Genomic DNA, 11,934 nt, shown 5'->3' with positions numbered 1-11,934 from the left:
TCCTCTTTTGCCTTCTACATCACTCTATACTAATACATCTTTTACTGCAGCATTTGGCACATAAGCAATGATATGTGACTACAACACATAAGTTCTAAAGGCTTTTAGGGCCTTTACCAAAGCATACACCTGCTTTTCAAGAATATTATACTTTAGCTCAGCATCCCTGAGAATCTTACTAAAGAAAGCAACAGGCTGCTCCTTCTCTTCATCATTCTTCTGTAGCAAGACAACAGCTATTGAATTCTATGATGCGAATGAGAAAACTTGAAAATTCTTTTGATAATCAAGGATGATTAGGACTGGAGTTGCCTACAATGCTTCTTTAATCCTAGAAAATGATTCTCTGTCTTCCCTAGTCCAATGCACTTCATTCTCCTTTTTCAACATATTAATAATCTCTTTTACAATTTCTGCATAATTGGACACAAATCTCCTTAAGAAGTTTATTTTTCCCAAAAACTTTTGAATATCCTTTTTACTCCTAGGCAGTGGTATTTTTGAACAGCTTTTACTCTTGTTGGATCTATCTTCACTCCATCTCTAGAAACAATGTGCCCCAATAGTTTTCCCTCTTCCAGAGAAAAATGGATTTCTTGGGATTTAAGGAAAGCCCAAATCTTCTACATTTTTCAAAAGTCCTTTTTAGATGATCTAGATGTTCTTCATCAGACTTTGAGAAAATAGTAATATCATCCAAATATATTACTACAAACTTATCTCCCACAAAATCAATGTCCATAGCCCTCTGAAATGTAGCACCTACGTTCATCAATCCAAAAGGCATTCTGGCATACATAAAAGTTCCCCAGGGAGTTGTGAATGTCGTCTTCTTCTGATCTTCTCTATCCACATCCACCTGGTTATACCCAGAGAACCCATCCAGCATTGACATTCTAAAATATCATGTTACCTTCTGCAGCACATGATCCATTTTAGGCAATGGATAATTATCTTTCAAGGAAGCCCTATTGAGATTTCTGAAGTCCACACATAACCTTATCTCTCCATTTTTCTTTCTTATAGGAACTAAATTAGCCACCCAGTTGGAGTACCTGAGTGGAACTATTATTTTGGCATCAAGCAACTTTTTGACCTATTTTTCAATAGATGGTAGAAGCAGAGGATTTATCTGCCTAAGCTTCTGTTTAAAGGGTTTAATTCCCTCTCTCAAGGGGATCTTGTGCTGAATAATATTTACATCATATGTTTTGAGATCCTCATAGGACCAAGCAAAGACATCAACATAGTCCTTGAAAAGCTTAATATATCTCTCCCGGTAATTAGGTGAAACTCCACTGAATAATTTGACTAGCCTGGCTCCTCCTGAGTTCCAATATTATGATCTTGAATGTGTTCATCCTATGAAATTTTCCTTGAGTTGATAGCCACATCATTGGGGTTAAAAATCCTTTCAAGAGGGACAAGTCCCTTTGGCAGAATATTATCTTTCAATTGAAAAACCTTTTGATTTGCAATGGAAATTTTTAAACCACTAGCTTCTGCAACTTTTGTTGTTTCATCTTCATCCTGATCAATTTCTATGCCCTGAAACTCTTCAACCATAGTAAAAAATTCTTTAATCTGCTGATCATCTTCAAAAACTTGCCAATATTTAACATTATCAGGAACATAAGGTTTGTGCCTCATTTCTACCTCATATCTTAGTTTTGGATTAATGGGAGGCCTGAAAGTACTAGCAGCCATAGCCAATGAATCTGCTAATCTGTTCCCATCCCTTGGAATAAATTGAATGTTAAAAGCTTCGAAAAATTTCTCAACCAAATCCCATACTTCATTTTTGTATGCCCTAAGCCTAGGATGTTTTGTCTAATAGTGATTTTTTATTTCTTTTATAATCAACTCCGAATCTCCAAAAGCAGATATTGACTTAATTCCCATCTATTTAGCTATTTGCAAAGAAATAATCAAGGACTAATATTTTGCCACATTGTTTGTTGCTTCAAACTCCAATTTAAAAGAAAAAGGGAACATACTACCTCCAGGTGCAATTAGAAGGAAACTAGCACCTATTCCTTCCTTAGAATAAGCTCCATCAAAGAAGCATTTCCACACTCCTTCAGTTTGCAGCTCTGTAATTACATTGGCTAAAGTAAGTTGTTTCTGATTATCTTCAGCTAACTCTGAATTATCATGCAACATGAAGCAAGCAAAGTCATCTTTCTCTTGGCTATATACATGTGAATTACTTGCTCAATTTTTTTTAATTGTCTTTACAAATCTAGTTTCTCTGTACAATCTTCTTTCTTCTCCACCAAAAGTTGGTATAACAGCATATGTAAAATCTAGTTTCAGAACACCACCAAATTTGGCTCCCCATGACCTAGATAGTAGCATTCCAAACCTAGCAGGGATATCTGCTACTACTACATCCATGACCAAGCTTCTAGCTAGGATCTGGGCTAGTGACACTACCAGATCCTTAATGACCCCCAGACACTTGACCTTGTTTGAATAAAAAGAGTATAGGTCTCTATAGGGTATGTTAACTTGTAGATTTAGTTGTTTCATCACTGACAATGACATAAGGTTGTGTGAAGCTCCTGAATAAAGCATACAATTATGCAAGAGGAAATCATGGATCAATAAGTAAATATGAAAAGGAGGTGTTGAAGGATCTACTTCCTCCACATGTGGACCAAAAACCACTACTGGTTTATCATCCTGCAGATTTATAGTGTCATTTATATTTACATTCTCTTTTAAATTAATAAACTCAGCAATTTCCCTTTGATAAGCTGGTGTTTTTGCTAATTCTATAAGGGGAACTTAAATTCTAACTTTTTCCAACTATTTAGTGTGATTAAAAAAATGACCTTGTTTAGCATTCTTTTCATTTTCATCTTCACCTTTCTTCATGACTGAAATTACTTGGGGAATGGAAACAAGTTTCTCGAAAGGAATTTTTCCACTTTGGTCTTGAGAAGACCCACCTTGAAGTATTTGTGTCTTGCCATTTGCTTTATGTTGTTGCTTTCCTTTATTTACTTGTTTTGCAGGCTGAGATTCTTGTGGAGTCACCTTTGGTGAGGAAGCTGGAACTTGCTGCTTGTTAGCCTCCTATACAATAGGTTTCATATTTCATGATTGACAGTGGAAGTGCCAAAAAATTTCATCTTTTCCATGCTGCAAAAGTTCCATTTTTGAAGGATTTCTCAGTTAAGGGAAGGCCAAACAGCTTAATCTTGGCTTCCCTAGGTTTAAATTACTTGTTTTAGAAGATAGAGAATAGAGATCTAACCAAACTGTTTAATCTTGGCATATTGTTAGATAGGTAGAGAAGAAAGGGTGCTCAACAGCTTAATCTGAGCCCCTAGAATAAATAAGGGTATATTTAGATAGGAGGATAGCCAAAAGAAAAGATGAAAAGCTGGGTTTGCTAGTTCAAGTGCACCCAAACAAAAAGAAGAAAAAATGCTAGGTAAGTAGGCTGGGTAGGCAGTTTTGAGGTTGCTAAATGATGAATTGTGATCAATTTTGTGTTTCAAAGTGCTAATCTACTTCAGATCACAAGTGCAAGGCAATTTTCCCTTGGAGTAGCTCAAGCGAGGCATGACTAACTTCCCCTTATTCCTTTTCCCCAAATCATTCACTAATTTCCCCTAAAAGATGTTAATATCTGCTTGATATCTTTAAAAATCATCATATTCCATAACATTTGCCTAGGTAAAGATTTGCTTTACTTAGGAGTGCTCATATTTCTTCTATAAAGTCCTATTTCCCCTTTGTAGCCTAAGATTTCTATACTTAGTGCTTTCTTCACAAAATTCATATTAACTTCTAACTTACTATGTAAATCCCTATATATTTCCCCTTCCCCTACTAAAAATATGTTATAAAACCCCTTTATATACATATCCCCTCCCTATGGTTGAAATATAACCATAAATATGCCTTGGGAATTACTAAGTTTACTTGAAACTTAGTAAGAACCCTCATTTTCCTCCTTAACCATCTTCCAATGCATTTGGACCCCTTCCAATGCATTAACAACCCTCTTCTGATCCTTTGAAAACCCTTCTGATGCTTTAAACCCCTTTTAAAGCATATAAAACCCTCCTCCGATTGAATTCCCCCCCTCCGACGCGATATCGCTGTCGGAGGTGGCAGTCGCAACATTATATGCCCCCTTTATATATGCCCCAGTTCATTCCTCTTCCTCTGATGCGATATCGCTATCGCATCTGAAGCGATATCGCTATCGAGAGGCCTTTCCATCGCATATTCCGTATATCCCGCATATATCCATTTTTATCGTTAATCCCCTTTTATCGTTTAAACCTAAGTTTTCCATAAAACATAGGTTTTATCGTTAAAACCCGCAATTTCCCGTTTTACCGCAAAACACATGTTTTATCGCATCGCTATCGCAATTATATAAAAGGCCCGCACCCATAGACCTCCGCCGACGCGATATTGCGATCATGCGGCAACCGTCTGATCTACCCTCAGATCAACGGTCCAGATCATGTCGCATCGCCCCATATCACTCGCCCATCGCTATAATATAACGCCTCCACCCTCGATAGCCGATCGCCGATGCGATATTGGTGATCGCTATATCGCAAGTCGCATATATGTAAAAGCCTCCGCCCCCGGGTCCCCGCCGATAGCGATATTGCGATTTAATCGCAACCGTTGGATCTACCTTCGCGCGATACTCCTCTAAAAACCCGCAGAAGCACCACAGCACCTATTTTTTGCCATAAAGAGATGAAAAAAGGGCGATTTGACAGTTAAAGAGTATCAGTGGAGAGAAAAGGCCCCGATTCAGTATTAAAGTGTATCAGAGTAGCGGCAAAGAGTATCAGATTAAAGAATATCAGTGGAGGACTTAATATCAAAGTAGTAAACATTAAAGAGCCCCCAGCAAAGTCAAAGAAGCAGTGAAAGCCATTAAAAGCTCATCAGATCAGAGTTAATGCGCATAAGGCCACCTAAGGGCAGCGTTGCAGAAACCAAAGCACAACAATGGCCAAATGAACATCACAGAGTTCAAAGGCCACCTCAAAGCCTCATTTTTTATGCTGCTGCCTCCAGCGCAGCTTAGATAGATATTTGTTACATTTATTTCAGCAAAAGTTAGGTTAATCACAGTTATTTCCCCAGATCTTCCCTCAGATCTGTTTTGTAGATATTTTTCCTATATATACCACCCTAAGCAATGTATTAAGGGTTGGTTGGTTGGTTGTTGATTAAGTCATTCTAGACTTGCATTGTAAGCCTGGGAACTTTTATGATCAAAGATTGTTGGAATGTTTGCTTTTGAACTGGCTGGTTGTGGTTTAAATGGCTGAAGAGTAAAATATGGAATTCTCGTGCTTCCTCATGGTTCAATAAGTCTTTCGTTTCTATGTGTCTATATCATCTATGTATCATGATCTAAGTTGCAGAAAGACAAGAATAGCTCAGATTCTACTTCTATGTACTTTGTGCTCAATTACTATGATTTTTCTATGTTTTCTTCAGAACTAGTCATAAATATGTATACTTCATTGATCATGTTTACGCTAGTTCTCTCATTTCTGAATACTGTTTAGGAATCCTTCACTACTCCTAGATAATATTCATTCACTTTCCCTCTGTTAGCTGAATGAAAGATCCTTAATTTCCTTTCATTCCCTGACCTCCATTTCATCTTAATTCCAGCATTAAAGATTGTTCCATGTGTAGCTATCTTGCTCTGTGTTCCTCTCTTCTAGCAAAGAAAACACACCCAACAGTTCACATTCATTGACTCCATGCCCAATGGTCTGAACTTCTCACACTTTGCATGCCATCTCTGTTTGAATACATCACCCATCCCACCAAACTTAAAACAAATCCCTGCACATCATAACTAGCCTAAAATCACCCCAAAACAAAGCTAAATCATAAAGAGAGAGCCCTCTCTGATTGCAGGTAGGCTAGGACCTGCAATCCAAAGATTGGTCTGTGGTTACCTCAGTCGTATTCCCTTAGGAGTCAAAGGGAACAACTTGAGTGATAACACTGCTCACTTTCATTTTCCTGACCTTTTTATCTTTTCCTTGACCTTAAATCATATTTCTTATGTAATTCTGCTTGCATAAAATCAGAGAATTGCTTCCAATACTCATCAATTTTATTTTCATCATAAATGGCATCTGTTTCAGCATATTCATACTCTTCTCCTTCAACAATAAGTTCATCTTCATCTGCTGCATACAATGTAGAAATTTGATCTTCATGGTCCCTAGGGTGCTCTAGTACTTCACCAAGATCTGCCTCTATATACAATGGTGCTTGAATCTGATCTTGTTCTTTTCTCTCCTTTTGCAAGATTTGCAAAGGTTGTCTTTTGTATTGGGGATTAAAGTTCTTATTATGTTTTGTTTGCCTCTTAAAATTTTTATTTTCCAACTCTAGCTTAATCAATTTATCTGACAAATTTTTAATTACATTACTCATATCCTCTAATGTTTGACTTTGAGAGGATTCTATCTTTTCCTTTCCCTTGTATTGAATAGACTGTGTCGCTGGTGCTTTGCCTGCAGCCACTAGATTTGCTTCTATCTCTAATGCATCTGTTTGGATCTGATCAAGGGTTGGGGATCTTCTTTCCCTTAACGTGAATCCAAAATTTGACTCAAAAGCCCCTGCAAAAGTTATTTTTGCACCAGCAGGAGGGTGCTTAATCTACACTGGAAGACTACTATACAATTTATTAAATCTTCTCACAAATTCAACTATAGTTTCATCAGATTTCTTCTTTATAGCATTAAACTCTGTGAGTGAATACCCATGGTCTCTTTTTTCTCCCCATCTTTGGGTGAATAGGCATTCCATCTCTTCCCAAGAAGGAATAGAGTTATTAGGAAGCCCTTTAAACCATTTTCTTACTTCTCCATCCAAGGATTGAACACAAAGTCTTAGAACAACATCCATATGTTCAACATTTAGGTTTTCTACAAAATTACAAAATACTGATACATGATTCTCTACTGTTTTTTCATCTTCCCCTATAAAATGAGGAAGAATCAGAGGTATTCTTGTGGCATTTGATTCAACAGTTGTGGAAATTAAAGAGGTTCATACCTATTCATCAAGAATGTAGGCACTACCATGTTTGCTCCCAAATTTATTGAACCTTGATTACCAACAGATGTGGAACCTGACTGAGGAGTAAATGGAGTGTGCTGAGGTGGTAATGTAGTTATAGGTTCAGGTTGAATAATTCTAGCAGATAATGGAAAAGTAACAGACTTTAAAGATTGCTCTTGACAGTTGGGTTCTTAAAATGAAGATGATGTAAAAAGTGACTCTTGATCAAATGAATTTTTGGGTGAAAGATGTGATGAATTGTTTGCCTGATGCAGACAGCGTATGAATCGGTGTAAGTGGGGTTTTAGACCTTCCAACCTTCTTAGAAACTAGCCTTTCAGGATCTAAAAGGGCTTAAACTTTCTGTTGTGAGGTGTTTGATCTTGTATGGGGTCTTATGGGAGCCAGAGTTATTGTTTTTATCAAAAACAGCCAAAAATTTCCTCCTCACTGAACAACCAGAGGAAACTATTGAAAACCCAGGGAAAATTGTTCTTGTCTTCTCTCCTCGGCAACGGCGCCAATTAATGTTGTACCTTAAGAAACCAATTTCCTAACTGTGTAGAAATTGTGCTTAAGACATTAATGTTTATAATTATTGTCACTTGTTTGTCACTTAATTGTATGTTGTATTCTCAAATGAAGGACCTGAAAGACTTGGTTTTAAACCCTCAATACTTAGGTGACATGATAATCTTAGAATTCCATTTGATTGTTGAATGTAAATGATAAAAGAAGAAAGCTTGAAGAAGTCATAGACAATATGTTGTTTTACACAGAATCTACTATCTGTGACACTTGGAGAAGTTAAAGATAATATGTTGTCTTACACAAAAACTATTATCTGTAACTTAGCAGAGGTGGGAACTTCAAGTATAGGAGCACTCTTTTAAGGGATTTTAACTTCATTTATATAAGAAAATAAAGACCTGTAGCTTCATTACCATACTTAAAGGAAGAAAGCATTTAATGACACATAATGTAGAAGTCACAAAATCATACCCAACAATGTGTGGAAAACTCCTGCTTCTTTCATTAATCAACAATTGTATCAGGAATACAGTGGCCTAGTTTCCAGGTTCTCCAAAATTTGAACCCCCTCTCTATAAGTTTTCCTCTTTTTATACACTATGAGACAGTTGGTAATCACCAAAACTATCAAACTACCTAACTATCCTCTAACTGCTTTGAAGTAAAGGTTATTACAGAAAACTAGATAGAGGGTAAAAGACACCTCATTCTCAAGAAAATAAAATAACAGGAAGTAATAGAAATTAGAAAGTGATGGTTGTTCGTTGTTGGAATCTGTAGCTTGAACTTGTGGTTCTGCTGATGTATCTTTGTGTTGCTCTATCATCTATTAATGGAGTAGTGGATGAAGTGGCAAGGTATGGTGAGTGACGTGAGCAATTAACAGATGAAAGCGATGTGGGGCGGAAAGCTTTGGGAGCTCACTATGGGGGTAAAGAATGTACGGGAGCTTCAACGAGGTCAAACCCCCACAATGATTTCAAGCCACACATTTCGGTCAACCATGCTAATGTCACGGTCAACTACGGGGGTTGAGCTTTAATTAATCTTTGAGCTCATTGCTCCCCCGCAGCACACCTCAACGTACTTATTAAGCCATCGCTTGATTGCGCCTCTAGAACCTACATGACCTTTAGACAATGGATCGGTTATTATGGAACCCAAAAGAATTAACACTCTGGTTCATAAACCTGTCGCGTCTGCCTTTTGAACGCCCCTTTGATTCCCATACGAACCCGATAGGAAATAAAAACTGCTAGTTAATGATTTATCAGGTCTGATTTTAAATATAGAACCCGATTACTTTCCGACCCGATATCCATTGCTCCCATACATACCCGATAGGAAATAAAAACTACCAGTTAATGATTTATCGGGTCTGATTTTAAAGACAAAACCTGATTACTTTCTGACCCAATATTTGGCCTGGACTTTAGCGAATTAAACTGTATTTGATACACCATTGCGTCCGATCTCCGAAATAAACCTCATTCTAGTTAACTATGCAATTGTCGTTGGATTTGTGCCCTGTTGATCAGACGGCCTAGATCTTCTCGTAGGTTTATCGCTTTCAAAAGCCATTAAAAAATATAAAACCAACAATTTCTTTCATATATTTTATTTTTCTTTCATTTTGTACTAAAACTGAAAAGGAAACTTAAATAACAATGGATGTTACAACAGGAGGAAAGAAGTTTTTCCTTGTATGACACTAACAATGTTGTATATGGAAACCAATTTATCTTAGAGTGACATATGTACCCCCATATTAAATCACAATTTCAAAATATTTTTAGAATACTGACCTACTAACCTTTTAACTCATGAAAAATATGGCAATTTAAGAATGCTTCTCTTAAATATTTTCGAGCACATAAATAATTTTTTAAAGAAAATCAAGTAATTACTAGACTTTCTTTAGGTTTAATAAGAAATTTTTGGTCTCAATGAATGTTAACCATCATCATCAAAAACAACAATAGTGTAGTGGAAGTACTTCATAGTGTTAACTAGGGTAAAGAAGTATTGAAATTATGATTACACTGAGAGGGGGATGAATTAGTCTAATGGCCAATTTAATCAATTTAAAACAATTTCAGAATTCATCATATCTGAAGCATAAAAATGCATTAATAAAATCAATCATCACATCAATACACATGAACACGAGATATACATGGAAACCATTGCTAGAGAAAACTACAAATGTTAGTATCTTCTTCAATCTTTGATTACATGAATTTGCAGGGATCAAGTTGTTGGCACTAGAGAAATTTTGAGGTCTAAAATGGGCCTCCTAAGAAATATTTTGAAAATAATAGTGGAAATAATAAAATAATATTAGATTACATTATCAATTTTTGGAGGGAAAAAAAAAATTACTTTTTCAACTTATTTTCCTACAATTTTACTCAAATTTTGAGCTCGAGCACTCATTGGATGCGTAATTTAATTCTTGATCCAAGAAGTACCCATGTTGCATACTTTTGATGGACTGTGTTAATGTGATTGCAATCACATTTTGCAAGTTTTAACCCTGTACAGAAATTATCAGCATACGAATTCTAAAAACATAAAATAAACAACAGCGAGAATGTTATCGGGAAAGCTAGTGTCCATTCAAAGCTGCTAGTCCCACTAAGATGGGTCGCTATCTTAGAAACAAACAAACTAAAGTCACTTGTGTTTTCCTTTATGAGAGATAGATGAGAGAGAAGCAAAGAGTACCAACCTCAGTCTTTCGCTAGTCTCCTTGCTCGTTTCCTCTCTCCTTTGATAGAGCTTTCGCCACTCCTTTCTCACTTGTCCTGCTTCAAAGAACACCTATAGAGTCAAGGCAGCAAAATACCATCAAAGCATAAATATCTATAACCATAAATAATGTAGGATCAGATGTACATTAACCATATAAATGCATATACAAATACAAGATTCAAAGATATACAAGCATATGGAGGAAAACTCAAATAGCTTTATTAATAGAAGTAGTAGAAGAGAGGATTACAACCAAGTTGTCTGATCTAGCATCATCCTCACAGCATGAAAGCCCTCTTCACCTCATGCAAAGAAAGATCACCCAACAATGTCTTCAAAGAGAAACCAACAACACTTCCTTACAAATTACAAAATTCCAGCCTTTGGATCTCTAGGATGAGGGATCCATATATAGATGTTTATAGGAGAGTGAGTCAGCTTTTGGGATTTTGATTAGTGTCATTTCACTGATAGTTCTTGGTTCCACTTGGATATTTCAGATCTCTTACTCATGCATGGGCAAATTCAGAGAGGCAAGTGTTATATGAGCAGTTTCTAGAAGATTCTCTGGGTTTCCACCTAGCAAACTGCTTCTGCCATTTGTCTGCTCTCACTCGTCGCACCCTATAGAAGGGCTTTCTAGTATGTATCACACCTCCCGTGTGTAATAGGTGAGATGCATCACACCCTATGCATGGAGTAGTCTGTATGGTCTAGTTTTGACCAGTTCTGAGTAGTTTTTCATGGAGAACTTTTGGGAGATGATGTAATCAGCTGACCTTATTTCTTTAGGGTATGAAACAACACTTTTAGGGGTTTAGAAGCCCTTGGTTTATGGACATATGTGATTGGGGTTGCAGTGCCCAAATATGTCTATAACATTTGCCCCTAAAGCATGAGGTCGTAAATCTTTTGATGTCAGGTGAAATGCTTTATAATGAGGATCCGAGGTTTTTTGAACTGGAAGGTGACCTGTAATAAGATACAATACAATACATTATCTTCATAATATTTTCATGATCTAGCTAAGGCAGGCATTCCCATGCTCTAAATTCATTTTCATGTACATAAGACAGACAATCGTCTGTGTGGCAGACTGATGATTCTGGTAGACCCATCATCCTTTAGTTTGGATGATTATCTGTGCCGCTGTGATGTACATTTGATGTCTTTATTTTCCTGAATATATCATAGCCTAGATGGATGAAACTAGATCCGGGGTCTTCAAACTCGTCCAATCTTCGCCCGAAGTACAAGTCGATCCATGTGAAAAGATGTTCTGATGTCGAACATGGAAAGACATCGCTTGATCACTAGCCAATGATGTAAGTTGTTAACAGGCACAAGAGGAATCACCGATAATGATGATGACCCTCAAGGTACTGAAGTACAATTCACGTGGTGTGAATACATGAGTTGATGTCGAACACCACATAAAATCTTTCGGTCGAAGGCCATTGATGTAAACCTGTCGTCAGAAGTGAGAAACTTGCCATTGAGGCATGCAAGCTTCAAAGTACTGAAAGGGTTGTTCCTAAGTCAACTTATTGGATAATGAGCTGATGT

Source organism: Pinus tabuliformis, chromosome X, assembly GCF_031772625.1.
Source record: "Pinus tabuliformis cultivar Carrire ecotype Pingquan chromosome X, CPIR1, whole genome shotgun sequence".
NCBI classification, from domain to species: Eukaryota; Viridiplantae; Streptophyta; class Pinopsida; order Pinales; family Pinaceae; genus Pinus; species Pinus tabuliformis.
The sequence above is the reverse complement of the archived record's forward strand: the minus strand, read 5'-3'. Positions refer to the sequence as shown.